We start from the raw sequence: 27,105 nt of genomic DNA on the forward strand, positions 1-27,105 counted from the left end.
TCTCTCTGTGCCTAAAGCACAATTCCACGTAGTAGGTCTGGTAGTGATCTCTTAGGATACTTCAAAGAGACTTATGAAATGAAGGATCATGACATCTTAGGCCAAAAGTTTCCAAAACAAAAATGAATTCTTTCCTGGGCCAGAAAGCTTTATAAAAACTTAAATAATGAGTTTCAGTCTCTGAGACCTGTCAGCTCATGGGGAATATGTCTGTCCAAAAGAAATATAATACAGGCCACATAAGTAATCTTAAATTATCTAGTAGTCACATTAAGTGGTAAAAAAAAAAGATGAAATTAATTTTAATATTTTATTAATACATCAAAATATTACCCTCACAATATCACCACTTCAATATGTAATCAATATAAGAATTACTGAAATATTTTAGATCGTTTTTTCATATTAAGTCTTTACAATCCAGTATGTAGTTAATACTTAACATATTCCATTATGATTTAGCCACATTTCAAGGGCTCAACAGCCACATGTAGCTAGTAACTAGTGTACTGGGCAGTGTAGGTCTATGGCACAGTACATCTCATGGGCTACATTTAAAAGAATATAAGAAAAATTTGATGACTCCTTCAGAAGTGAGCATCCAGAGACAAAACAGGTCATTACTCTTTAATTATAGGGCTTTCTCCTTAAAAAGTATGTATAAAAATGCAAATTTCTTAGACTGCCTTCAATCATGATACATGCAGAATAATTACTTTCTAGATTTTACTAGAGCAGTAATCAGTATCCCAGTATCTGTCCTCCAAAAAAAAAGAAGTGACTAATTTAATATCCTATTACCCCTTTACTTTAAAACCAAGAATCACAGCCACAGATGATAAAGCATTTATATTTTACAATCAGTAACACAGCATAGGCAGAAGATAGGTGTCAAATATAAAAGGAGTACAAAAATGTTAGAAGCCAGCCTTATAACCATCTGGAACAGGGAACTGCAGGTAGGTATACACTAGTGACATATTACCAATATTCTAGAGTTGTATTTTGTGAGGACTGTTCCTCCCAATATGAATAGGTACCCCATGGAAAAAGTGGCCAATATTCAAGTCAATTTAGGAATTGCTGAATTAAACAATATTAAACATATTCTAGGTTCTTCCATCCCTATAATACCTGACTATTCAAGGATCTTAATATGCCAACGAGTACTGTGTCCATTTGAGAGGGGTTTAAAAAGAGGACTAGAGTACACGGCATCTCCCGACTAATTTGGTGAAGAAACGTTATTTTTGTGGGTCTCGAGGAGCAAGTATCCCAAATTGGAAAATGATGATCTAGAAGCACAGGTAAGACTACTCCCACAAACCCAAGGAGAATCAATGGTACCCAGGGTATTGGTGAGGCCTAAGCTGGCTTTGAGGGTCTAGTTCCTAATAATATTCTAATGGAAGCTCTGAGGACTAAATTATCAGGAAAACCTTTTTTGATTTGTTCAGGTAAAAAAGGCAACGATCCATATTATTCTATCTGTAGAGCTATTATACTCATCCCCCATTCCTTCATTCAAGTAATAGTGGCCATGAAATACAAGATTAATTTAATTAAAATCCTACCCCAAAAATCTCATTTTGGTCTTATGTTCCTATAGACCAAAAGAAAATGTATGAAATCAAGTGGAAGTGAGGGTCAAAAACTCATCCAATTCTAAAGCTGCTGCAGTTAAAACTAGACATTCGCTGTTCACAAAGTTTAAAGAAGTAACCAAGCAACCACAATAATTAATGTACACAGACACATCTAAAATAACCACATTGTCTAGAACTAAAAGGGATCTAAAATACATGTAAGGGTGCCAATTAAGACAATAAAAGCAAAAAGAGTTATTTCCCCTAAGGAGGGGATTTTTCTATGACTTATGGAAGGTGTCACAGGTAAAACAAAGAACACACTCCAAAAAATACTGTGATTTCTCCAAATCCCTAATCTGGATTATATGCTCTCCCTATAGGATCAAAGGAGAGAAAACACTAAATGAACTGAACACTCAGGGTAGAGAGTTTTTTTGTTTTTAATTTTTTTTTTACAAGTCTTTATTATTAATTCTGCCCCAAGTCTACAAGGTATTTAAAACATATATGGCCCAGCTTTACTTTTTATTATTATTTAAGTGGTCTTTGACTCTATAATTCTATACAGAAAAGATCTGTCCAATAGCCAGGAGGAAACATTTAATTTTTGCTAAGTCTGGTGGTTATGAAATGGTTGTCATGATTTGCCTTTCTCTGAAAACTGACAAGTCTGAGCATGTTTTAGTGTTTTTTTAAAAAACCATGTATCCTTTTAATGAAATGCATTATAGTTTTTGCTCAAATTTCTGTTTGCTTCTCTTAGCAATCTGTAAGACTTCTTTATATATTTCAAATACTAACCTTTCAGCTTTGTCGCAACTATCTTCTCTTAGTGTGTGACTTATGCTTTCACTTTCATTATGTTGACACAGGATTAACAAAACTTTAGAACTAAATATAAATGCTCAGAAACACTAGAGAATTCTATCAAACATTTAAGAACACCAATTCTACAAAATCTTTTCCAGAAAATAGAAGAGGGAAAACTTCCCAATTCATTTTATGAAGCTGATATTACCATTGTATTGGCAGTAACAGACACAGGAAGAATGGAACACAAGAGCACCTAGAAACAGACTCATTCAAATATGATGAATTGACTTTTGACAGAGATGCAAAACCAACTCAATGGAGGACAAATTTTCAACAAATAGTGCTATGAACGTTCATAAGTTAAAATATAAGATATCATCTCATTGCCATCAGGATGGATTAAAAAACACAACAAAGTAATAAGTGTTGACAAGGATATGGAGAAATTAGAACTCTATGCCATAACTACTGTAGTCATAATTAGTCTTGGCATTTGAGATTGCAAGTGCTTAACTTTGTCTGATTTTGTGGTTTTATGGAAAACACTGTTTTGGTTAAAATTGCATTGGATCCGTAGAATTACTTGGTAAGACATGAAAGAATTTTTATGGTAGTAGTACATTTCTCCATTTATTTAGGTCTAAATTATTTTTAAATCTCTCGATAAGGTTTTATAATCTTCTAAAATCTCAACTTAGATTTACAAGAACCTATTTATTTTTGTTATTGTATGTTTTTAAATTGTATATATTATAAATTATTTATTTTAAATTATATATATAGTAAAAATTTTACTGTATATCCAAATGAAAATGACTTTTGCTAGACTATTAATAATTTCATTTTTATGTAGATTGAGTTTTCCACATAGGTTAACCTATGATAATTTGTTTCTTCTAATTATTCCTAACTTTCAATCATTTTTTCCTTTTATTTCTGAATGTGCTAAGACTCTGTACAATATTGGTAAGAGTGATAACAAGCACCTATATGTTGTTTCTAATTTTTAAGAGTGTTTTAAACTACATAAATAAAAGAAAGGACAAGAACCATATGATCCTCTCAATAGATGCAGAAAAAGCATTTGAGAAAGTACAGTATCTTTTCTTGATAAAAACTCATCGCAGTGTAGCAACAAAGGGTACATACCTCCATATCATAAAAGCTATCTATGAAAAACCCACAGCAAATATCATTCTCAATGGGGAAAAACTGAGAGGTATTCCCTCAAGGTCAGGAACACGGCAGGGATATCCACTCTCACCACTGCTGTTAAACAGTACTAGAAGTCCTAGCCTCAGCAATCAGACAACGAAAAGAAATAAAAGGTATCCAAATCCACAAAGAAGTCAAACTCTCACTCTTTGTAGATGACATGATACTCTGTGGAAAACCCAAAAGACTCCATTCCAAAATTGCTATAACTCATACAGGAATTCAGTAAAGTTGCAGGATATAAAATCAATGCACAGAAATCAGTTGTATTTCTATACACTAACAATGAGACAGAAGAAAGAGAAATTAAGGAGTCAATCCCATTTATAATTGCACCCAAAACCATAAGATACCTAGGAGTAAACCTAACCAAGAGGCAAAGGATCTGTACTCAGAAAACTATAGAATGCTCATGAAAGAAACTGAGGAAGACACAAAGAAATGGAAAAATGTTCCATGCTCATGGATTGGAAGAACAAATATTGTTAAAATGTCTATGCTACCTAGAGCAATCTATACATTCAGTGCAATCCCTATCAAAATACCATCAACTTTTTTCACAGAACTGGAACAAATAATCCTAAAATCTGTATGGAACCAGAGAGCCAAAGGAATGTTGAAAAAGAAAACCAAAGCTGGTGGCATCACAGTTCTGGACTTCAGGCTTTATTACAAAGCTGTAATCATCAAGACCGTATGGTACTGGCACAAAAAACAGACACAAAGATCAATGCAACCGAATAGAGAACCCAGAAATGGACCCGCAACTTCATGGTCAACTAATTTTTGACAAAGCAGGAAAGAATATCCAATGGAAAAAAAGTCTCTTCAACAAATGGGTGTTGGGAAAGTTGGACAGTCACATGCAGAAGAATGAAACTGGACCATTTCCTTACACCATACACAAAAATGGACTCAAAATGGATGAAAGACCTAAACGTGAGACAGGAATTCATCAAAATCCTTGAGGAGAACATAGGCAGCAACCTCTTGCTAGCCACGTCTCCAAAGGCAAGGGAAACAAAGGCAAAAATGAACTATTGGGACTTCATCAAGATAAAAAGCTTCTGCACAGCAAACAGTCAACAAAACCAAAAGACAACCAACAGGATGGGAAAAGATACCTGCAAATGACCTATCAAATAAAGGTCCAGTATCCAAAACATAGAAAGAACTTATCAAACTCAACACCCAAAGAACAAATAATCCAATCAAAAAATGGGAAGAAGACACAAACAGACATTTCTGCAAAGAAGACATATAAATGGCCAACAGACACATGAAAAAGTGTTCAACATCACTCAGCATCAGGGAAATACTAATCAAAACCACAATGAGATACCACCTCACACCAGTCAGAACGGCTAAAATTAACAAATCAGGAAATGACAGATGTTGGCGAGGATGCAGAGAAAGGGGAACCCTCCCACACTGTTGTATTCCTATGTAAGCTGGTGCAGATACTCTGGTAAACAGTATGAAGGTTCCCCAAAAAGTTGAAAATAGAGCTACCTTAGGACCCAGCAACTGCACTACTGGGTATTTACCCCAAAGATACAAATGTAGTGATCCGAAGGTGCATCTGCAACCCAATGTTTATAGCAGCAATGTCCACAATAGCCAAACTATGGAAAGAGCCCAGATGTCCATTGACAGATGAATGGATAAAGATGCGGTGTGTGTGCAATATGGAATATTATGCAGCCATCAAAAAATGAAATCTTGCCATTTGCAATGACTTGGATGGAACTAGAGGGTATTATGCTAAGTGGCATAGGTCAATCAGAAAAAGACAACTATCATATGATTTCACTCATATGTGGAATTTAAGAAAAAAGGCAGAGGATCATAGGGGAAGAGAGGAAAAAATGAAACAAGATGAAACCAGAGAGGGAGACAAACCATAAGACTCTTAATGCTAGGAAACAAAGTGAGGGTTGCGGAGGGGAGGGGTGGGGGAATGGGGTAACTGGTGTTTGACACTGGAGATGGTGTGTGTTATAATGGGCACTGGGTTTATATAAGACTGATGAATCACAGACCTGTACCCCTGAAACAATACATTATATACTAATTAACTGAATTTAAATGAAAAAAAGGGGGGTATTTTAGATCTTTCTTACTGATCAGTATGTTTTCTGTGGTATCTTTGTAGACATTATTTATCAGTTAAGGAAGTTCTATTCTTAGCTTGCTAGGAGTTTTATCACAAACAGATACTGAATGTTATTATTAAATTAAATTCTTTTCCTACATCAATTCAGATCATCAAATAATTTGTCTTCCTTCATCTGTTATATATGAACAGATTTTCTAATGGACTAACTTTGCACTCTCATACATTTAAGCTGGCTAAGATGTATTCTCCTTTTTTATGCATCTTTGGCTTTGATTTTCTAATTTTTGTTTTGGACTTTACTGTTCCTATGCTTGAGTGGGAGACTAAAATTAAAGGCCATTTTTATATTCTATCTGGTTTAGGGGCTAAGATTATACTAGTCTCACAAAATTAGCAGTAATGTATATCAGCTATTGCTGTGTAATAAATGACCCCAAACTGTAGTGGTTTAAACCAACAAACATTTATTGTCTAAAAGCTTCCATGTGTCAGGAACTTGGGAGTGGCTTAGCTGGTGGGTTCTAAGGGTTTCTCATTAGGTTTCTGTCAGAGGCTGCAGAATCCACTTCCAAGAGGGCCCATTCACATGCTGTTGGCAGGAGGCCTCACTGTCTCACCAGATAAGTATCTCCGTAGGCTTGAGTGTTCTCATGATAAGAAGCTGGTTTCTCAAAGAACAAGGAAACCAAAAGAATGAGTGAGGAAGAAGCTGCAGTGACTTTTATGAACTATTTGCTTAAGTCCCACCCATCACTTTTTTGTTACTGCTGTTAGAATTGCATCATTAGGTCCAGCGCACCCTCAAGATGAAGGAATTAGGCTTCGACCTCTTGGAGGGAAGAGTATCAAGAGTTTAAACATATTTTATAAAGATCGTGGAGTATTCCCTCTTTTTCTAATTTGTAAATTTGTAAAAAAATTTCCTTGAATATTTGGTTAGATTTCACCCCTAAGATTATTGGGACTTGGTATTTTATTTCCTGATAGTTTTCAAAGAACCCATTCAATTTCCTCAGTGGCTAAAGGGCAATCTGGTTTTCTATTATTGAAGTAATTTTAAGTTCTCTTGGAATTTATCCATTGCATTCGATTTTTAAAATATACAGACATCAAGGTTACAAATTCCCTTATTTTTAATATCTGCTTCATCACAGTTATGCCTCATTTTTCATTCCTAATATTATTTACATCTCCTTTTTTCTTTATCTGTCATTCCTGAGTCTTGACCATCTAACAAGATTTTTCAAAGAAACCAACTTAGACGTTGGTGATCCTATCATACCTTAGTTGTCTTATTCATTTTCCTTTATTACCTTTATTACTTCCTTCTTTCTATTTTCTTTGGGTTAACTCTTAATTTTTCATCTTAAATTGAAAGCTTATTAGCTCATTAATTTTCAATTTTTCTTTTTTACTAGTGCAAACCAGTAAATCTACAAATTTCTTTATCAAGTGCCAGCTTGTTGCATCTATAAATTCTGACAAAATCTTTTCATTACCATCTAATTTCTCAGAATTTTTAAATTTTCATCATGATTTCTTTTTTGAAGGTTACTTATTTTTAAAGATTTTATTTTTAGTAACCTCTGCACCCAACATGGGGCTCAAACTTACGGCCCCAAGATCATGAATCCTACGCTCTACCAACTGAGCCAGCCAGGCGCCCCTGAAGATATTTTAAAAATTGCCAAATGCGTGCAAATATTGTCCAACTTTTTATTAAAATAGTTTTTAAAGCAAAGAAAATTCAAAAGAAGAGAACTGTACACATTTAACCTAGATTCAACATTTGCCAATTTATTTTCTCTTTATACAGTATAAAGTATATATTTATATATATATATACACACACACACACATATACAACATGTGTATTCTGCTGTGCCAAGTAAGTTGTAGACCTTAAGAAATCTGATCTCTAAATAGTCTGACATGCATTTCCTATGAAAAAGCAAATTCTAAATAACCACAATTCCATTATGTCACCTAAGAAAATTAACAACAATTTCACAATATAGCACACAGACCACATTCACATTTTCCCTAATTATCACAAGAATGTCTTATAGAGCTTTCACCCCAGAAGCAGATCAATCCAAGTTCGTGCATTTTTTTTTTAAAGATTTTTACTCATTTTTTTTGTCAGAGAGAGAGAGAACATGAGCACAAGCAGGGGAAGTGGCAGACAGGGAGAAGCAGGCTCCCTGCCAGTAAAGAGCCCAATGCGGGACTCGATCCCAGGATGTCGGGATCACGACCTGAGCCGAAGGCAGATGCTCAACTGACTGAGCCACCCAGGTGTCCCGACAGGTTCATGCATTCTAAGTGGCTCTTGTCTAGAACAGAGAACATTCCAGCTTTTTCCCCCTACGATATTTCCTTTTTGGAGTCCAGTACAGTTGACTTGAGAATCAACCGTACTCTGGGATTTGTGTGATTACCTCCTCTTGATGTCATAAATCAATGCATGGACTATTCTAAAGCAAATGCTTTAGCTTTTCCACTAAGCATTTTAAGTCAATGTCCATTTAACTTGAGCACTAGTTGTCTGAGTACACATTAACTGAATTTCATGATATGTAAGATTTGATTTATAACTTTAACACAAATTTAATGATATGTATAATTGTTTTTGTGGCAACGTATTCAAGCTCGAATGCTAAATATCTCATGTAAAGGATAGTAATCAATATTCTCTTACTCAACCAAACCAACCTGTCATAGTTTTCTCTCATTCTTATTATTTCTCTAGTAATGAACCAACACATTTATTACATATAAGCAACAGCATAAGAGTTTAATCCTTTAATAATTTAACAATTCAATTACTCACATATAAAGAGATCCAATATTCCTTGTTTCTTCTGCTTTCGTCTCTTGTACAGTTATGACTGAGACTTCATTTTATCTTTCGCTATACTTTCCCTCAAGAGAGGAGTCCTAGAAATCCTTCAATGATTCACTGGCTATTGACTATTCCACATTATTCGTTTCTTATGTTTTAAATCCAAAACAGAAAAACACAGTGTCCCTACTTCGCGAAGAGCCTGTTTGGAAAACCAGAGATGGGGCAATGAACTGGCAGGCTGATTACTTAAGAGACTGGAGAAAAAACAGTAAGCCTGGTTTTATGGATATCTAGCATCTGGGCCACTAGAGGTGAGGATGACAAAGTGAAGTACAGCTTATCTTTAATGGGGAAGGAAGTAGAGACCCAACTTTAACAGCTTGTGCAGTGAGCAACAAGAAGGCTTCAATCACCTCCATCCAATTGGAGTTTGTTGACCTCCACAGGTCTGTGAAATTTATTGTCCAAATTTTAGTCAAATTTGGAAATCTTTAAACTATCATATCTTTAAGTATTTTCTTGCTACAATCTTTCCTCTCTTTTCGGGACTGAATTTACACATATGTTCTACCATTCAATATTGGCAGGGATCTCTGAGGCTTGTTCTTTTTTTTTTCCCCGTCTGGGTTCAGTTTACTTAAGTTTTCTCCTGGCAGTTTCCCATTTGCCATTAAACATATTCTGTGAATTTTTCATTTCAGGTATTGAATTTTTCTGTTCTAGATTTTTCCATCTAATTTTTATTTAGAGTTCCATTTCTTTTTTTTTTTTTAAGATGTATTTATTTGAGAGAGCACGAGTGAGTGTGAGTGGGGGTGGGGCAGAGAGGGAGAGAAAGAATCTCAAACAGATTCCCCACTGAACACAGAGCCCTGGGCTTGTTCTTACAGCCCTGAGATCATGACCTGAGCTGAAACCAAGAGTTGGACGCTTAACTAACTGAGCCACCCAAGCTCTCCTAGATTTCCATTTCTGTTTAGATTCCCTATCTGGACATGGATCATGCCCATCTTTTCCTTTAAATACTTAAACCTATTTACCAGAGACAATTTAAAATATTGGCCAACTTTGCCCACATCTTTGTCCTTTGACTCTGTTCCCACTGTTTTTTTCCTTGAGATGAGCTGTACTTGCCCACTTCTTCATACATCTAGTAATTTCTTATATAGCTGGAAATTGTTGGTACTATGTCGAATGGAGTTCCTTCAAAGTGTGTTCTGGCATGAAGTTAATTTATGGGCAGCTCAACCTGATACTTTTGAGGGTTAGTTTTAGACTGTTAGAATGGGTCTAAAATAGCTCCTACTCTATGGATAGAGTAACCTTAGTTCTAAAGTATATGGCTTTCTGGGGTCTCAACTGATGCCCAAGGGGCTCAACTAGCTCCTTCCAATTTGACTGGCCAAAATTCTGTGTGATCTCTAGAATCTCTTCTTGACTTACAGACCCCAGTAGTTAGTTGTTCTCTGAAAAGAGACCTGCCCTGCATATGTGGAGTTCGGTATTCAGCCAAAGAATCCAAGGACCCTGTGGAGATTTCCGAAGCTCCTTCTCTAAAAAGTTCCCTCCTTTCCAGTACCCAGTCTCACAAATTCCAGCTGCTTCAGCAGCCATGCGCTCCAATCACTGTTTTCTCCACTGCACTAAAGCTCTGGTCTCTCTTTGGACTCTCCTCCTGAGCTGCAGTTTGGAAAGCCAGTGTGAGCTTACCTCTTGGGTTTTCCTCTCAAGGATCACTGCCCTATGCTTTGCTATCTAATGCTAAGAAAACCTCAATTGCTATATATATTTTATTCAGTTTTATGGTTGATTATGGAGAGAGGAAAAGTTTAATATCCATCACTCCATTATGGCAGGACCTGGAAGTTATGATATATCAAAATGAATTTTTAAGTACTTTTTAAGATTATTTTAACATATACTCATTAAAAATTTTTGAGAAATACAGAAATGAAGAAAAACCCAAGATCATATCCAACAAAGAACTTCTGCTAAATTCTGGTGCATTTTCTTCTAGTTACATTCATATATTTGTACATATATATGTATGTATAAGATCTTTTTAAAGTCAGGGTGAAACTAGTTTTTATTTTGCCTTTTCCATTTAACATTGCATGATGGGCATTTTCCCAAGTCATTATACATTAACTGACATCAGAATCTTTTTATGGCTATATAATTAAATCTTGATAGTAATTTAAAAATAATAATAAGCATTCTCTTATTGTTGAACATTTAGGTCCCACCATTATAAATGAAGGCTTTGTCTTCAAATATCCACATGACTCACTCCATAATTCAGGTCTTTATTCAAATATCACTTTGGTGAGGATTCCTTGACCAACCTACTTAAAACTGTAATCCTTTCCCTGATATACAACTCCCTCTTCTCCTGCTTTGCTTTTCTTCTGAGAATTTACCAGTATGTCACATAGTATATTCATTCTTAACTTACTGCTTATTATGTCTGCCTCCAATACAATACAGGCTTTATGAAAACAGATCTTTTTAACTAATTTGCTTACTGCTAAAACTCCAGAGTTCTAAAAGAATACTTGCCTAATATTAGGTACTTAATATTAGTTGAATAAATGAATAATTATAATGAATGAATATTAAGGAAAATGACACTTACAATATGATTCAAGTGAGGCAAAAACAAAAAATTACAGGAAAAAAGAATCAAAAGAAACATATATGTTTCATACAGATGGTGGAAACAAGTTATTTTGTTTTTTATGTCTTCTATAATGAATATCCTTTGCTTTTACAATGTAAAAAATAAATCTTTTTAAAAACATAGCACATTAAGATTATATATCAAATAAGAAATGCATATGGGTAAAAATGGACTAAAACATCTTTCTACTAGTGATTCAAACTGTGACAAATCATTATTCAAAATCAACATAAGAGTATAAATATTTGCTAACATAGCACTGTGGGAGATACAAAGATGAATAAGACATGGTTGCTGCCCATCAGGGGCTCAACATCTACTGGAAAAGACACACACAGTAGAAAATACAGTACGTGCAAACTATAAGTGCTATACTGGAAGTACAAGGTAAAATGGGGTAAAAAACAGTGGAGAGAACAAGGTAAACTGGGGTGACCTAATTATGGTCTTGAAATCTGTCTCTGAATATGCAAAGAGAAGAGGGAAGCACTACTGCTAAAGGGTAAAGCCAAAGCCAAGGAAAAGAGATGGAAGACCATACACCAGACCTTTATGGGAACATCAGATACTACAAAATACCTATCAGGCAACTGGAGCAAAGCAAGGATATCCTTCATGGATGGGCAAATAACCTAAATAGGTGATACAGCTGGACCTAATACAAATAAAGTGTAATGGGCCAGGTAGTAAAATGGAACAAGTTGAAGGCATTCACATCATAATTTTTGTAAAATTTTGTAAACAGCACTGTGCTAGTCCACAGGAGAGAAACTGTGTGTAAGAGAAAGGAGGGCAGAGAAGAGAAGCTGGAAAGTCAAGCTAGAAATGAATTAGGAAGTGTTTAGACTTACTCTGAAAGCAATTTTAAAAGAAATATTTTTAAAGCAAGTTGCTTATTTCGGAAAAATACATAAAATCTTTAAAAATCACCCATATTATCAACCCCAACATTAAGGACAGGCAAGATTTTGGTGTGTTTTTATTCTATTCTCTTTTTCTACGATTAGGGTTGTGTGTGCATGTGTTTGTGTCTGGCTGCGTGAAACTGTGACTTTTTTTCTCTCATATTCTATCAAAAGAATTTATTCATGTAATGACATGCTCTCTTTAAAAATTTTTAATGGCAGCATAACCATAAACATTTTATTCTGTTCTGATTTGTCTTTTAATTTGGACTTATAGGTATAGGTAAAAAAGGTTTAATACCTAAATGTTATTCTGTTTTTCATTTTAAGTAGTAAAATCTTTTTGCCTTGAGATGTTTTCTACTACTTCTAACAGAAAAAAAATATTCCACTCCATCATAAGTTCATTTCTAGTTCGTTCTAGTTTTTTTTTTTTAAATCATCCCATTTTTCTTTCACTGAACCATTTATTCCTCTGTAATTGTTCTGATGACCTGCTCTTGAGTTGAGGCTCTAAATTTATTTACTCTGTCCTTCAAAAAGCTAAGCAATTGCACTAACACCATTTCTTAAATAATCTTCCTGCTGGTTTGTGATGACCCCTGTACCATATATTTGTAAAATTAAAATTAATATACACATATTAGTTAGTATCATATTAAATATATATAGATAATATATAAATTAATATACATATGAAATTAAAATACAACTTGATTATGATTCTAAGTTTTAAAAAAGAACATGGGGACGCCTGGGTGGCTCAGTCAGTTAAGCAACTGCCTCTGGCTGAGGTCATGATCCCAGGGTCCTGGAATTGAGCCCCACATCGGGCTCCTTGCTCAACAGGGAGCCTGCTTCTCCCTCCACCTGCTCCTCCTGCTTGTGCTCTCTCTCTGACAAATAAAATAAAATCTTAAAAAAAAATATGAATGACAATAACAAACAAGATTTCACCATTAAAGATTACCGAATGTTCACACTTTTGTATTTGGAACTCAAGGGATAAGCTACAGCCAAAATACACAAGTCCAACATATAAAGTTTTGTTTTGTTTCTTAATCTCCCACAATCGCTCCAAAAACCATTCATTTCTTTAAGTCATCACAAAGATAAAACATGTGTAACCTCAGCTATATAATCAAGTAGCAAACACACTGTAGTACTGACATCCCAAAACAATTTCCTATAAAACTGATTTCTCTGGCTGGGTTTTGATTATAGTCCTTCACAGTTCATTTTCTTTATCCAGAAGAACGGTTTTCTTTCTTTCTTTCTTTCTTTCTTTCTTTCTTTCTTTCTTTCTTTCTTTCTTTCTTTCTTTCTTTCCTTCCTTCCTTCCTTCCTTCCTTCCTTCCTTCCTTCCTTCCTTCCTAAAGATTTTATTTATTCATTTGACAAAGAGAGAGACAGCCAGCGAGAGAGGGAACACAGGCAGGGGGAGTAGGAGAGGAAGCAGGACTTCTTCAGGAGGAGCCTGATGTGGGACTCGATCCCAGGACTCCAGGATCACGCCCTGAGCTGAAGGCAGACGCTTAACGACTGAGCCACCCAGGCGCCCCCAGAAGAACAGTTTTCAAAGCAACATCTAAGTTGTTCATGCTGTACTGTCAATGTTGGAATTCACATTCCAACTTACTTAAAAAAAAAAAACCAAAAAACTGATTTTAAACAATGATGGAGAACTTATTCTATTATTTAAATAAAGCAAGATGTAAGTTGTACTTCTATCCAAATACGTTGACACTTTAGAGTATTCATTACATTTTACATCTCACTTCAGGAGTTAGGAATCCCGAAGTGTCCTTTTAGCTTCATTCCTCTCCGTCTTCAACTGGTTGGAGACCAAAGCAAGCAAGCAATCAGCCTAGCATAACCCTTTCCTTCTGTTAAACTTGCCTGCTGACTCACACCTTTCCTACAGTACATTATTAAATGATTTTATGTAACCTTTTTCATGGCAAAGGCTCATTACATCTTTCCTTAAACAACCTCATTAGGCTTTCAAATAACCTGATAAATATAGAGCTGACAACTTCTAAGATTCAATGTAAGAAAAGCAGAGATAAAACAAATTACACAGGTAAATTTTTTTCTTTTGTACTGGGGAGAGGAAGGCGGGAGATAGAGAAAAAGGTAAAAGGTAGAAAGAATAAGAACAAGAGAAAACAACAGAAAAAAAGGGAAGGAGAAAAATTCAGGAAGACAAACTAGGAGATTCCGAATTATCTGCTATAAACACCTTGTACTCTATTAACCTGAGTGCTGGGAGGAAATCCTTCTCTTCACAATTTACTTGTATCTTGTCTTAGACTAGATGATCCACGTTGAATACAAGTCTAGAGAAGTAGATGTAACAGACTAATGCAGAGAGTCTGCCTAGAGTAAGGACTCCAAGGAGAGGTGAACAAGTGGTGGTTAACTATAAAGATTAAGAGGAAGTACAGGTATAGGCATCCAACATTAGTTATCCAAAGGGAAGTCACCTAGGGAAGGACAGAAAGCAAGGAATAGCTTTAGGGTCACAAACAGATGCTACATGCCCACTTCAGAGGCAGAACTGGACAAAAAAAAGACAAAAAGTAATGAAAGGAACTGAGAAAACTGGGACTAGAAGCAAAGATGGAACAAGAAAATAATAGAAAACTATAAATACTTACAACTTTGTTAAGACGTACCATTTAATACAACAAAAGTAGGACCCTGATATAATGTACGCACTAGTATTCAAGTGTATTCAAAGTTTTCCTTATTGTGATGATATATATATAAAATATATATAATGTTAAATATAGAAATAGTTTTGCATATACTCTATGTCCCTCCAGAAATGAAGGACATAAAAACAAAACTGCAGCCCCGAAGAAAAGTAGCACCCAACACAGGGATGGGAGTAGAAGTGGGAAGCCACCAACCAAAAACACAAGGGAACTTTCTTTCTGTCTGGAGGTTCTTCATATCCGTTTTTATGTAGGAGAAACTTTTTGGAGTTCTCTGGGTTTTGTTTTTTAAAAACTTCAAAAATCCCCTAGGAGCAAGAAATAATGAATAAAAACTCTCCAAGAAAACAAAAGTGATCAGAAAGATTTTCTAAAGAACTGAGATGGACATAAAAACATAAGTATTTAGGGGCGCCTGGGTGGCTCAGTCGGTTAAGTGTCTGCCTTTGGTTCAGGTCATGATCCCAGGGTCCTGGGATCTAGTCCTGCATGGGGCTCCCCGCTCAGCTGGGGAGCCTGCTTCTCCCTCTCCCTCTGCAGCTCCCCCTGCTTGTGTTCTTTCTCTCAAATAAATAAATTCTTAAACAAACAACAACAGAAAATAAGCATTTAGTTAATACTGAATTCTCTGGAAGTAGCCTTTAAGAAAGAAATCACATCACCCAAAATTAAGCCTTAATGATCACAGCTAAGTGCATAGGTTGTCAATATGCCAGACTCTCCTCATACTTTATTTTCAACAAGAAGTCAGACTATACTAATATATCATAATTTCCAGAGGTTAAAAATAAAGAAGTATGGTAGTGACACCACAAAACTCTTTCTTCTCCTCCCCTATATCACCAGTGAAAAATTATAAAGAATTTTAACAAAACTCTAGTAAGCACACTGAACACTTCTTTTCAATAAAGAAGTATACAACATATACCAGTAAAACCCACCACATTGGGAGAAAAGGATATAAGGGAGTTTCAGAAAAATGTTTCATACTTCAAGCTAAAAAGAACCCAACAATTTGATGTTATACATACTAAATTTTGATATTTCTCTTTGGTAATACTACTTAAATAAATTACACATTCAAAAAGGTTATCTGTAAACAAAAATTTACAATAAAGCTATCTTTTTATACTGTTGAAAATGGTGTACAGAGAAAAGATTTTTACTAGTAAAAATAATAAAGTTTGGGGGCACTGGGTGGTTCAGTCGGTTGAGCATCTGCCTTCAGCTCACGCCATGATCCCAGTGTCCTGGGTTCGAGTTCCGCATCAGGCTCCTTGCTCAGCGGGAAGCCTGCTTCTCCCTCTGCCTGCAGCTCCCCCTGCTTGTGTGCACTCTCTCTCTTTCTAATAAATAAATAAAATCTTAAAAAAAATACTAAAGTTGCTATTTTTAACTTCTACTATAGTTAGTAACTTATAACTTAAACACTACACAAGACAGTAGACAGTGTTACATGGGAGGAAGAATAGCAGGAAAAACTGCACCGGACCTGCAACTGACTTGTAAAAGAAGTTTGGTAGTTACTGAGTTAGCTCATGCATTCATGCATACATAAATTCTACAGTAGGGAAATATCTCTAAGTGAGAGACATATAATTCCTGTCTTTGTGGTGCTGATATTCCAACAGAGTAGATTATAAAATTATACGATTATTTTATTAAAATTGTAATGTACAGTAGTAACAAGAATTAGAACCTAGAGGGAGAGTGATTAAGTTTACCTAACTATGGTAAAGATTCAGGAGACTCTTAGGTCATTTATTCCAAATTCCTGGTGCTTCGTTACATTCCAATAGACATATTATGAACATTTAATCTCTTTGATAACATATCTTTCCAATTTTAGTAATAGCACCTATGATACTGTTCTTAATATGCAAGTATGTCCCTCTAATCAAAGAGCCTAATATGTTACATAATTTTTTTTTTATTATCACAGCTCTACTTAAAATGGTAACAGTTCTGTTTATGATTATAAAAAGTACTCTTTAAAATCTTTTGGAAAACAGAGAAAAGTATAAAGAAAATGAAATCACTCATAGCTAACTGCAACACCCTGAGACCACCACTTACCAATATTTAAAATACTTCATCTTTTACACACGAGCGTGCACACACACACCCCACAGTGCAAAATGTGAGTGACCCAGGACAGCCTAGTCTCCCCGTTTTCAGTCCTTGCCCCTCTACAGTCTCTTCTCCACACAGCAACCCAGTGAGACTTTCAAAACATCAGTAAGGTCATGTCACTCTTCCGCTCAGAGCCTTCCAATGGCTCCCGCCTCACCCAGAATAAGGACCTAAGTTTTAGTGCTTACTACACCTGCAATGCCCTACACAAATCTGCCCCTCCTTTACTCCTGACCTCACTGCTACACTCCAGCACTCTCCCTACACACTGGCCACTCAGGTGGCTTCCTTGCTGCAGCCTTCTCACCTTTGTATCTGTTGTTCTCTCTCTGCCTGGATAACTCTTGTCTCAAATATCATCATGGTCTCCTCTGCACAGTACAGTAATACAGTAATAAGAATAAAGAAGTAATCATAGTAACAGATGGTGTGTTAAAATGAAAAAGTTCTTTGAATATATTGTGGTTAAAAAATAACAGCCAACATTTATCAAGTTCTTACCAGGTGCCAGATGCTACACTAGTGTTTTATGAGTTATCTCATTTAATCTTCACCACAACGTTACAAGGTGAGCACTATTACTATTTCCATTTTACTGATAAAGGAAACAACTTCTAACAGTTATGTGACCTGGGCAGCAAACCCCGGCAACTAATTTCAGAATGCATTATTAATGACCACAGTGGGCTGCTTCTTTGTGATTCTGATTATTTTTTACTTTAAAACTGTTAAATATGTAAGTTTTTTTAAAAATAAAAGTTACTCTAAGTTTATGCTTGGCAGAAAAATTTTCTAACTATCTTACAGAAAATTAATTTAGGAAAGTACAAGTATCTCACTGGTTCAAAATATGTTACAGAAAAAAGTAACAGCTGACATGCTATACTCTATAATTACAAATACATAAAGTTGAAATGTCAGAAAATAACGTGTGCCATAGTAAGACTCAAGTATTTGGTCAGTTATGGTGAAGCTTAAGACAATATTGAGACAATTTTTTTTTTTTTAGCAGTAAGCATCTAAATAGAAGAAAGCTTTTTTTTTTTTTTTTAAAGATTTTATTTATTCGACAGAGTTAGAAACAACCAGTGAGAGAGGGAACACAAGCAGGGGGAGTGGGAGAGAAAGAAGCAGGCTCATAGCGGAGGAGCCTGATGTGGGGCTCGATCCCATAATGCCCGGGATCATGCCCGGGATCACGCCCTGAGCCGAAGGCAGACGCCCAACTGCTGTGCCACCCAGGCGCCCCAGAAGAAAGCTTTTTAACATATCTAAAGTAATGAAAGACTGGCCCACAGAGGATAAAGGCAAGGAAAGACCAAAGAGAAAAAGAATTGAGCAATTACAACTTCATCTTTTGAATTTCTACAAATCCACATTCTATTGTTAAAAGTCTCAAAGACATATAAAACAAAAACACTACTTTAACTGCTCCTACTGCCTTTGAAACTTCAGAATTATGATTGGATAAATAACCTTTCCACTTCTAATCAATCTAGTCAATATAATTCACTTTTCAACTGCTTTTAAAAAAAATCAAAACATTCCAAAATTAGATCATGGTAATGATTGCACAACTTCAAAAATATACCAAAAACCACTGAATTGTATGCTTAAAGCAGGTAAACATAATGGTATGTAAATTATCTCATTAAAACTGCTTAAAAAATCAAAATATACATAAGAAATGCTCGATAATTTCTTGTAAAAATAATTCTAAACAGAGGAAATTAAATAGTTGATACACAAAACTGGACCAAAAAATGGCTGTTTTTGAGGATGTGGAGAAAAAGGAACCCTCGTGCCCTGTCGCTGGAATGCAAACTGGAGCAGCTACTGTGGAGGTTCTTCAAAAAGTTAAAAATAAAACTACCCTACAATCCAGGAATCGCACGAATGGGTATTTACCCAAAGGATACAAAAACACTCATTCAAAGGCAAACATGTACCCCTATGTTTACAGCAGCATTATCTATAATAGCCAAGACATGGGAACAGCCCAAGAACAGGTAAAGAAGATGTGGTGTATATACAATGGAATACCACTCAGCCATCAAAAAGAATGAGATCTTGCCACTAGCAATGACATGGATCGAGCTAGAGAGTATCATGTTAAGTGAAAAAAGTCAGTCAGAGAAAGACCAATAACATGATTCCACCAGTATGTGGAATTTAAGAAACAAAAGAAAGCAGCGAAGGGAAAAAAAGAGACACAATCAAGAAACAGACTCTTAATTACTGAGAACAAACTGATGGTGACCAGAGGGGAGGTTGGTGGAGGAGATGGGTGACACAGGTGATGGGGATGAAGGAGGGCACTTGTTGTGATGAGCACTGGGTGATGTATGGACTTGTTCAAACACTATATTTTATACTTGAATCTAATATTACACTGTACATTAACTAGCTAGAATTAAAATAAAAACTTAAAAAAACCCAAAAAACATGGCCATGTACCACAGCTCTTTATAATTTAAGTATATCATCATTTACTTGCAACTTTTAGGTTCTCAAATTCAGTGTTACAACATACTGGTGAAGCATGTTACAAACAACTGGTTACTAAATAATAAAGTACCAAAGTGTGGAGGGTATACTTGTAGACAACATATAGTTGTTTTGGTTCCCCCCCCCCCAACTTTTACAAACCATTTATTTTCCATCAACCTTATTTCTATTTTCTTTCTCTTTTTAGAAGAGCAGCTTGAGACTGCTCAGTGGTTGCTCCTACACGTTCAGTGGCCTGAGCAGCAGAAGCTGCAGCCCTGTTTTCAGTGGTAGCCAAGTGTTTCCGTCTTGGGAAGGGAACTGCTGAAGGGGCAGAAGAGGGCACCTGCACACCTTCAAGACCAGTCTGTGACTTCAGCTTGAGTCGCAGTGAACTCAGGACCTGGAGCAGTCCACTTACCCTGAAATTCCTCTTGGTTACAGCCTTCTCAGCAGTGGCCTGCTATTCCTCTTCAACCTCTTCAGGATCTCTGTAGAAGCAGAGATCAGGCACAACCTTCCATGAGTGCTCACGGGAAATGGTGCCACGCATGTGCAAAACTTCTGGGGCCAGCATCCACCACACGAGACCCACTCAGTGAGCTCCCTTCTTGTTGTGCAAGAGATGCCGATGTCCATGTAGCACCAAGGAGAGTCTGTGTCACACAGAGCAATGGTAGGCAGGTTAACGTAAGACGTCTCCGTGAGAGGCTGGTGGTCAGCCCTGGGAATCAGTAACCACCAGAAGTCTCAGCTCACAGAAGGCTGCCTGGATATGGTTAGTGAAGGTTCCAGGAGTGAAGTGGACAGCAACACGAGTGGCTCCAGGGGCAGGAGCACACTTCGGCACAGCTAACTGGCCAGTATTCCCAGAGAGGACACTGATATCAGCTGGGTTTTCAATGGCAATGATGGCACGAGCTGCCTGCAGAAGCTTCTCCCAGGTTCTTTTCAGATTTATGATGTAGATGCCATCATTTTGCCTTTTGTAGATGTACTGTTCCATTTGGAAGTCAAGGTTGTTGCCACCTAAGTGGGTTCCTGCTGCAAGGAATTTGAGGACATCTTCTTCATTTGTAGGCTATCAAAGCCTCTGGACATCTTGAAAGTTTCCCTTGAAGTTATGAGGGGAACCCAGAACAACACTGTTTGGATCCCTCCCTGGGTAGAGCAGTTGTTTTGGTTTTCTAATCTACTCTAACAGTCTCTTTTAATTGGTGTATTTTGAACATGCACACTTGAAGTGATTATTGGTATAGCTGGATTAATATGTACCCTATTTTAACTATTTACTATTCCTTGCCTTTTTTTTTTCTATTTCTGCCTTCTCTGGTTTTATTTGAACATCTTATATGATTCTAGTTTCTCTACGCTTTTAGCTATCAATTACACTTCCTTTTAAAATCTTTTTAGTGGTTACCGTAGAGTTTGCAACATACTTATGACTAATCCAAGTCCACTTTCAAAACAACACTAAACCACTTCAGTTACTATAAGCACTTTTTAAGAGTATTCCCAATTCCTCCCTCCTGTCCCTTATAACTTCACTGTCATTAATTTCACTTATCCATAAGCTAGAATCATCAAATACATTATTTTGAACAAACTATTATCTGTCAGATCAATTAAATATAAGAAAAATAAAAGATATTATCTTCATTTACTCCTTTTCACTCCTTTCGGTAGATTTAAGTTTCTGACCTACATTATTTTCTCTCTCTTTGAAGAACTTCTAACATCTCTTACAAAGCAGGTCTACTAGTCACAAATTTCCTCAATTTTTGTTAGTCTGAGAAAGTTTTTATTTCTCCTTCACTTCTGAAAGATAATTTTGCTAGATGCAGAATTCTAGGTTGGTGGTTTTCTTCTTTCAACTCTAAATACTTTACTCTCTCCTTCCTTGCTTGGTTTCTGAAGAGAAGACTGATACAATTCTTATCCTTGTCCTCAATAGGAGAGGTGGTTATTTCCCCACGGCTTTTTTCAAGATTTTATCTTTGTCTTTAATTTTCTGCAGATTGGACATAATATACATAGGGGTAGATCTGTTTGTTGTTATTTATCCTGCTTGGTATCTCTGAGCTTCCTGGATCTGTAGTTTGGGGTCTTTGATTTTGGAAAATTCCCACCTATCATACTTCAAATACTTCTGGTTCCTTTCTCTCTTCCTCTTCTGACATCCCAGTTATGCATACGTTACAACTTTTCTAACTGTTCCACAATTCTTGGATACTCTGTTCCATCTTTTTCACTTTTCTTCTCTTTGCATTTTAGTTGTGAAAGTTTCTATTGATACATCTTCATGCTCACTGATTCTTTCCTCAGTACGGCCAGTCTACTAATGGGCCCAATAAAGGCATTTTTCATTCCTGTTAAAGTGTTTTTGATTTCTAGCATTTCCTTTGGATTATTTCTTAGAGCGTCCATCTCTCTGCTTACATTAATTACGCACCCATTCTTACATGATGTCTACTTTTTCCATTAGAGCCCTTAGCATATTAATCATAATTTTAAATCCGCAGTATGGTAATTCCAAAATCTATGTCACATCTGAGTCTGGTTCTTATGCTTCCTTGATACCTCTTCAGATTGTGGGGTTTTTTTGTCTGTAAGCATGCCTTGTAAACTTTTGTTGAAAGCCAGCTATAATGTTGGGCAAAAGGAACTGAGGTAGACAGGCCATGTGAGTTTTATGTTTGTCGACTAGGATCTGGGCTGTGTTTATTGTTTGCTGTAGCTTGGTGTCCAAGGCTAAAATTTTCTCTAATGTCCTTGTTTTTGTTTCCCATGTTCTCCTTGGAAATTCCTAGAGACTCTTTAAATAAGGTGTGAGGCTTACACTTGTTTTAAAAGCCCTACTGATACGGTGGTGAAGTTGGGAGAGAGATTCTATTGTCCTATGATTAGGTCTCAGTCTTTTAGGGAGCCTATGTTGGGTATTTCCCTTCCTCCAGGTCAGGTAGGCTTTGGCAGAGCCCCTGTTGGTTAGGCTCTGGTAAAATACTTTCCCTTGAAACAGGCTTTGTTAAAGAGAACAGAGAGTTCTGGGTATATTTCAAAACGATTATTTTTCTCCTCCTCCCTCCTTGGCCCTACCTGCAAACTCCCCACCCCTTGAAATCCTCCCTCACTATGCAGGCAGTAAAAAATTTTTTCTCTAATCCTCACAGGGAGAACCTGGTAGGGCTCCTGGAGGTAAGACTCAGGAAAGTGAGCCTCAAGACTCAGCCTCCTTGGTTTTCAACTCTCAAGCTAGCCCACCCCGAGCCTCCAGCAGTGAATTCATTAATTAAGCTTAAAGTGCTCCTACCTACAGCGGTTTCAGCTGTGGGGCTTCTACTCCTAAGCTTCTGCCACCTATAAACTTTGATTCTTTTATCTGCCTATCTCCAGTTTTCCAGGTGGCAGTTTGCCCTGAGACCTCAATTCTCTTGACGCATCTAAGAAGAAATGTTGATTCTCAGTTTGTTCAGCTTTTTTTCTTGTTGGGATGACAAAGTAAGGACTTCCAAGCACTTTATGTGTCACACCAGAAACAGTAAGTCAATATACTTTATCATTATCATAAGGGTTAGGTAAGTCTATCCCTGGAATATAACTCTTACTTGTTTGCATTCTAATATGCCTTACACATAATCCTGGGGTTACCTAAAGGAGAATTATAAGACAATTAGTATCAAGCAGGTGACTGTCATCCACTGTTTGTCAATAAAAGGGAGTGAAGATTGAGAATCATTACTGTATTCTTCAAGTAGTTTGGTATATATAGGTCCACAAACTGCTGCTCTGAGGCCAAATCCTGCCAGTAATGGAACAAATTCATTCATTCATTCATTCATATATATATATATACATACATATATATATATATATGTATGTATATATATATGGTCTGTGGCTACTTTCTTGATAACAATGGCAGAATAAAGTAGTTGCAACAGAGACCCTATATCCTATAAAGACAAGAGTATTTACCAGCTAGCCCTTCAAAGTAGAAGCTTGCTGGCTCTGGGTTATACAGCCCATACTTTCTTGTACATGTGACCTCTGGTATTTTGTGTGCGTGTGTGTCTGTCTGTCTGTCTTTTAATTGCTGACCAGGGCTGAGTACAATGATGACTGTGTACTATCTCTAATTTTTATTTATCAATTCATCCATCAATTCATTTAGTATACAATTGCCGAGATTAAAGAATTCAGTTTAATGAAAATCTTTTGCAACACAGTGTAAATAATGCTGTAACAATTACATTCAAATACTAGAAAATTAAAATAAAGGAGTTATTAACTCTACCTGGGGTACTCAAGGGTTGAGAATACTCAAAAAAATTTTTTTTTAAAGATTTTATTTATTTATTTGACAGAGATAGAGACAGCCAGCGAGAGAGGGAACACAAGCAGGGGGAGTGGGAGAGGAAGAAGCAGGCTCATAGCGGAGGAGCCTGATGTGGGGCTCGATCCCATAACGCCGGGATCACGCCCTGAGCCGAAGGCAGACGCTTAACTGCTGTGCCACCCAGGTGCCCCGAGAATACTCAGATTTTGCGACAGAGGACTGTGGCTTACTATTGTTTAGTAGAAGATATATTCTCTAAGGGTCTTTTAAAAACCAGTTGTTGTAACTCTCTGAAAGAAAGAATATCAGACTAAAAAAAAAAGAAAAAAACCACAAAAAGTCTCTTTGTCAGATAAACAGAAAGGTCCAACAGACTGTCACCTATTCTATGAATCTGAAACACTTTGGGCCTTAAGAATTGCTTTCCTATTTTATTCATTCCCTTGTTACTTCCTCAATCAATCCACCTCCCTCAGTTGGTTATTTACCCTAACTCACAGATTTCCTTTGCTATCTTCTGGCTTTGGCCATGACTCAACAAGTTAACTTAGCCTTGGGTCTTGGCTCCTAAAATAAGCAGGTCAAACCCTCCACCAGAACCAAACTTTAAAGAAGCTATCTCCAGGTCAATGTTAAGGGGTTCTTCAAAATTCCAACTTTATCTCTTGGGAACTAGGCTGGAATGCAGATTAGCCCACAAATGCTAACTAAATACTACTGTATACTCATTCATAAAAGGTTACTAAGCTATGTAGCAGTCATTTGTCCAGTATTTTTAAAACGGGGGACACAGTGGCTCTCACTTTGGACATAGTTATTTTTTATTCTAGATATAGAGTAATAAACATTTGATTAGTAGTACTGAAACGCTAAATAAATGATTACTTCAGTTTCACTGATGCAATTTTTAAAAAAAAAAATCAGTTGCTGTAAGCCCTCCATTCTGTAAAATGCAGCATGAATTTAATAACTTATTTGGGGAGAAAATTACCACATCAAATAAATCAAATACAGAACCATTAATATGTAGAAAAAAATCAACTGTCTCTAAGAATGCAGTAGACAAAAAATAGTATTCACTAGTACTTTCTGCTAGATGAGAAACAGAAAGATGCAAAAGGTGTTGCCCCTAGCTTCGAAGAACTTGTTGATTATTAGAAAAGCATAGGACAGAAATTAAAGTGATTAAGTGCTTAATTGTAAAACATCACTCTACAGTTTGAGGTCAAGAAAAGGCCAGTGTGGACTACAGTAGCTAAAGGATGTTTTATAGTATAATGATTTGAACTATGACTTCAAAAATGATTAAGTAGGATTTGGATACAGGCGAGTAGAGATTCCAGGAAAGATATAAAGCCGGAATAAAAGGAGAACCATAAAATATAAGGCAGACACTGAAGTGCTTGCCTGACGGGAGTTCAACACTGATGAACAGAAAGAAATCGGGTTGGACTGATTGTATGGGGCTAGATTATACAGGCCTTTGAAACCTGACAGAAATCTTTAGATAACGATATGGTAGGCAAAGTGAAATTATTATAGGTTATTTGAAGAAGACTACATGGAAAAGGATGTTTTTGAAGCAATGCTGGCAGCAATAAACAGCATAGTTCAGTGAGGGGAAAAGGCCAGGGACAGAGAGCAACTATACTGCCACTGTAATAATCCAGGAATGAGATGGTAAAGCACTGAACTATGGTCCTGGCAGCGGAAATATAGGGAGTAGAAGACAGGGAAAATTAAGTGACACTGCAAGCTTGGCAACTTTTTAAAATATTGGGCACAGGGATAAGAGAGAAAAATCCAATATGAAACCAATGTTGCTAGCCTGATGGAATGAAGGAACAGGTGCTCTCTACTACCCAAAGGAGTAGATTAGCTAGAAATGAAAGCCAACTGAGGTAGCAAGGCTTGATGGCATAGAAGGATTACTGTGAAAACGTCCAGTTTACAATGACAGTGGTAGCTACCTGTACTCTAGCAAATGAATCAGCAGATGTGATTACAGTTGTCTGGTCAGCCCATGTATTTCTGACTTTGGTGAAGAAGTGAACAGAGAAAAAAAATGGATGGCTGAGAAATAAGTGTCTGGATATTCAAAATTAAAGCGCATCTAGAGGAAAGCAGCAGGAAAAATAAGATGCTAATCAGAAATAAGATCCATGGAAACAAGGATCTTGCATCTTTGCCCATGGAACCCCCAATGCCCGGCAGAGTAGCTGACACAAAGGCGGCTCTCAGAAAGGAACGAATGAGAATTCCCAAACTGCAAAGGAGTCACGGTAACAAGAAGCGCTGAAGACATAAGGAAAGATAAAGACTGAAAAAAGGCCACTGAGTTGGCAAGAAGAACAGGAAGCCAGACTGCAAGAGTCAAAAAGGACAAGAGCAGAGAAGATCTAGCAGAGTGGGGGTGGTGAGCTGATGGACAGATGGCAGCTAAAAGGAAGAGCAGCAGGGTAGACAAAGGATTATTTTACTTGTTTGGATTTTTCTAAACTAAAAATAATGCCTGCTCATTCAAGAAAATTTTGAGACAATAATAAAGGGGGGGAAGCATACATTTTGTTCCACCACCTAAGTGCAAAACCAGTTAATGTTTTTAAAATGTATGTTCACTTATTCCACCATACGTATGAGTGGGCTTATATATCACACAACAGCATAATAAATGAGGGACTGGAGGGGAGGGAAACGGGTAAGCAAAATAGTAAACTCAGGGGTGAGATAAGCTAGCAATGGTTACCATGTTTCTTAAATCTTTTCTTAGTGGCCAAAAAAAAGCACTTTTCTGCTTTATTTTTTATTATCGAATAAGGATTTTTGCATTGTTAACTGTTTATATTATTATTCTTATAAAATGAGTATTTACATTCTTCATTCACTTACCTAATGACTTTTTTTCTTAGACTATGAATGAGCTCTTTAGGTCACTGAAAGATCAACTCTTTGTTTTACTGCAAAAACTTTTCTCCAAGGTTGTTTGCTGCTGCTTTAAGGAAGTCATAAGCATGTATAAAGTCACAGGAAAAGCAGCCTGTGGAAAAGAACAGTTTGATGATGCTGACAGAAAGGATATGTATTAGAACAAATTCCCTAAATATATGGAAAGGGATGAATCCAAAGGGGAAAACAAATTTCATCCTATAATGGGAAAGTACACAGATACAGATGCTAAAACATAGGAGCCAAAATATTGGCTAAGTGAGGTATATGAGGAACCCCACATATAGTAATATTCTAATCCTCTTCATGAAGTG

General features: G+C 36.5%; 1 protein-coding gene across 5 annotated transcripts in view; it reads right to left on the reverse strand.

Annotated features, from left to right (window-relative positions):
* RFX7 (regulatory factor X7) overlaps nt 1-27,105 on the reverse strand; it is a 128,949-nt gene that overhangs the window by 92,653 nt on the left and 9,191 nt on the right. For 2 of the 5 annotated variants that reach the window (XM_087859184.1, XM_087859183.1), the window contains exon 2: nt 26,735-26,882. The exons of the other annotated variants lie outside the window; for them this stretch is intronic. The gene's annotated coding sequence lies outside the window, so the exon portion shown is untranslated. The remainder of the gene's footprint in view (nt 1-26,734; nt 26,883-27,105) is intronic. 5 annotated transcript variants of the gene reach the window in all.

The sequence above is a fragment of the Ursus americanus genome, chromosome 36 (assembly GCF_024610735.1).
Source record: "Ursus americanus isolate L20-20 chromosome 36, mUrsAme1.1.p, whole genome shotgun sequence".
Classification (NCBI taxonomy): domain Eukaryota; kingdom Metazoa; phylum Chordata; class Mammalia; order Carnivora; family Ursidae; genus Ursus; species Ursus americanus.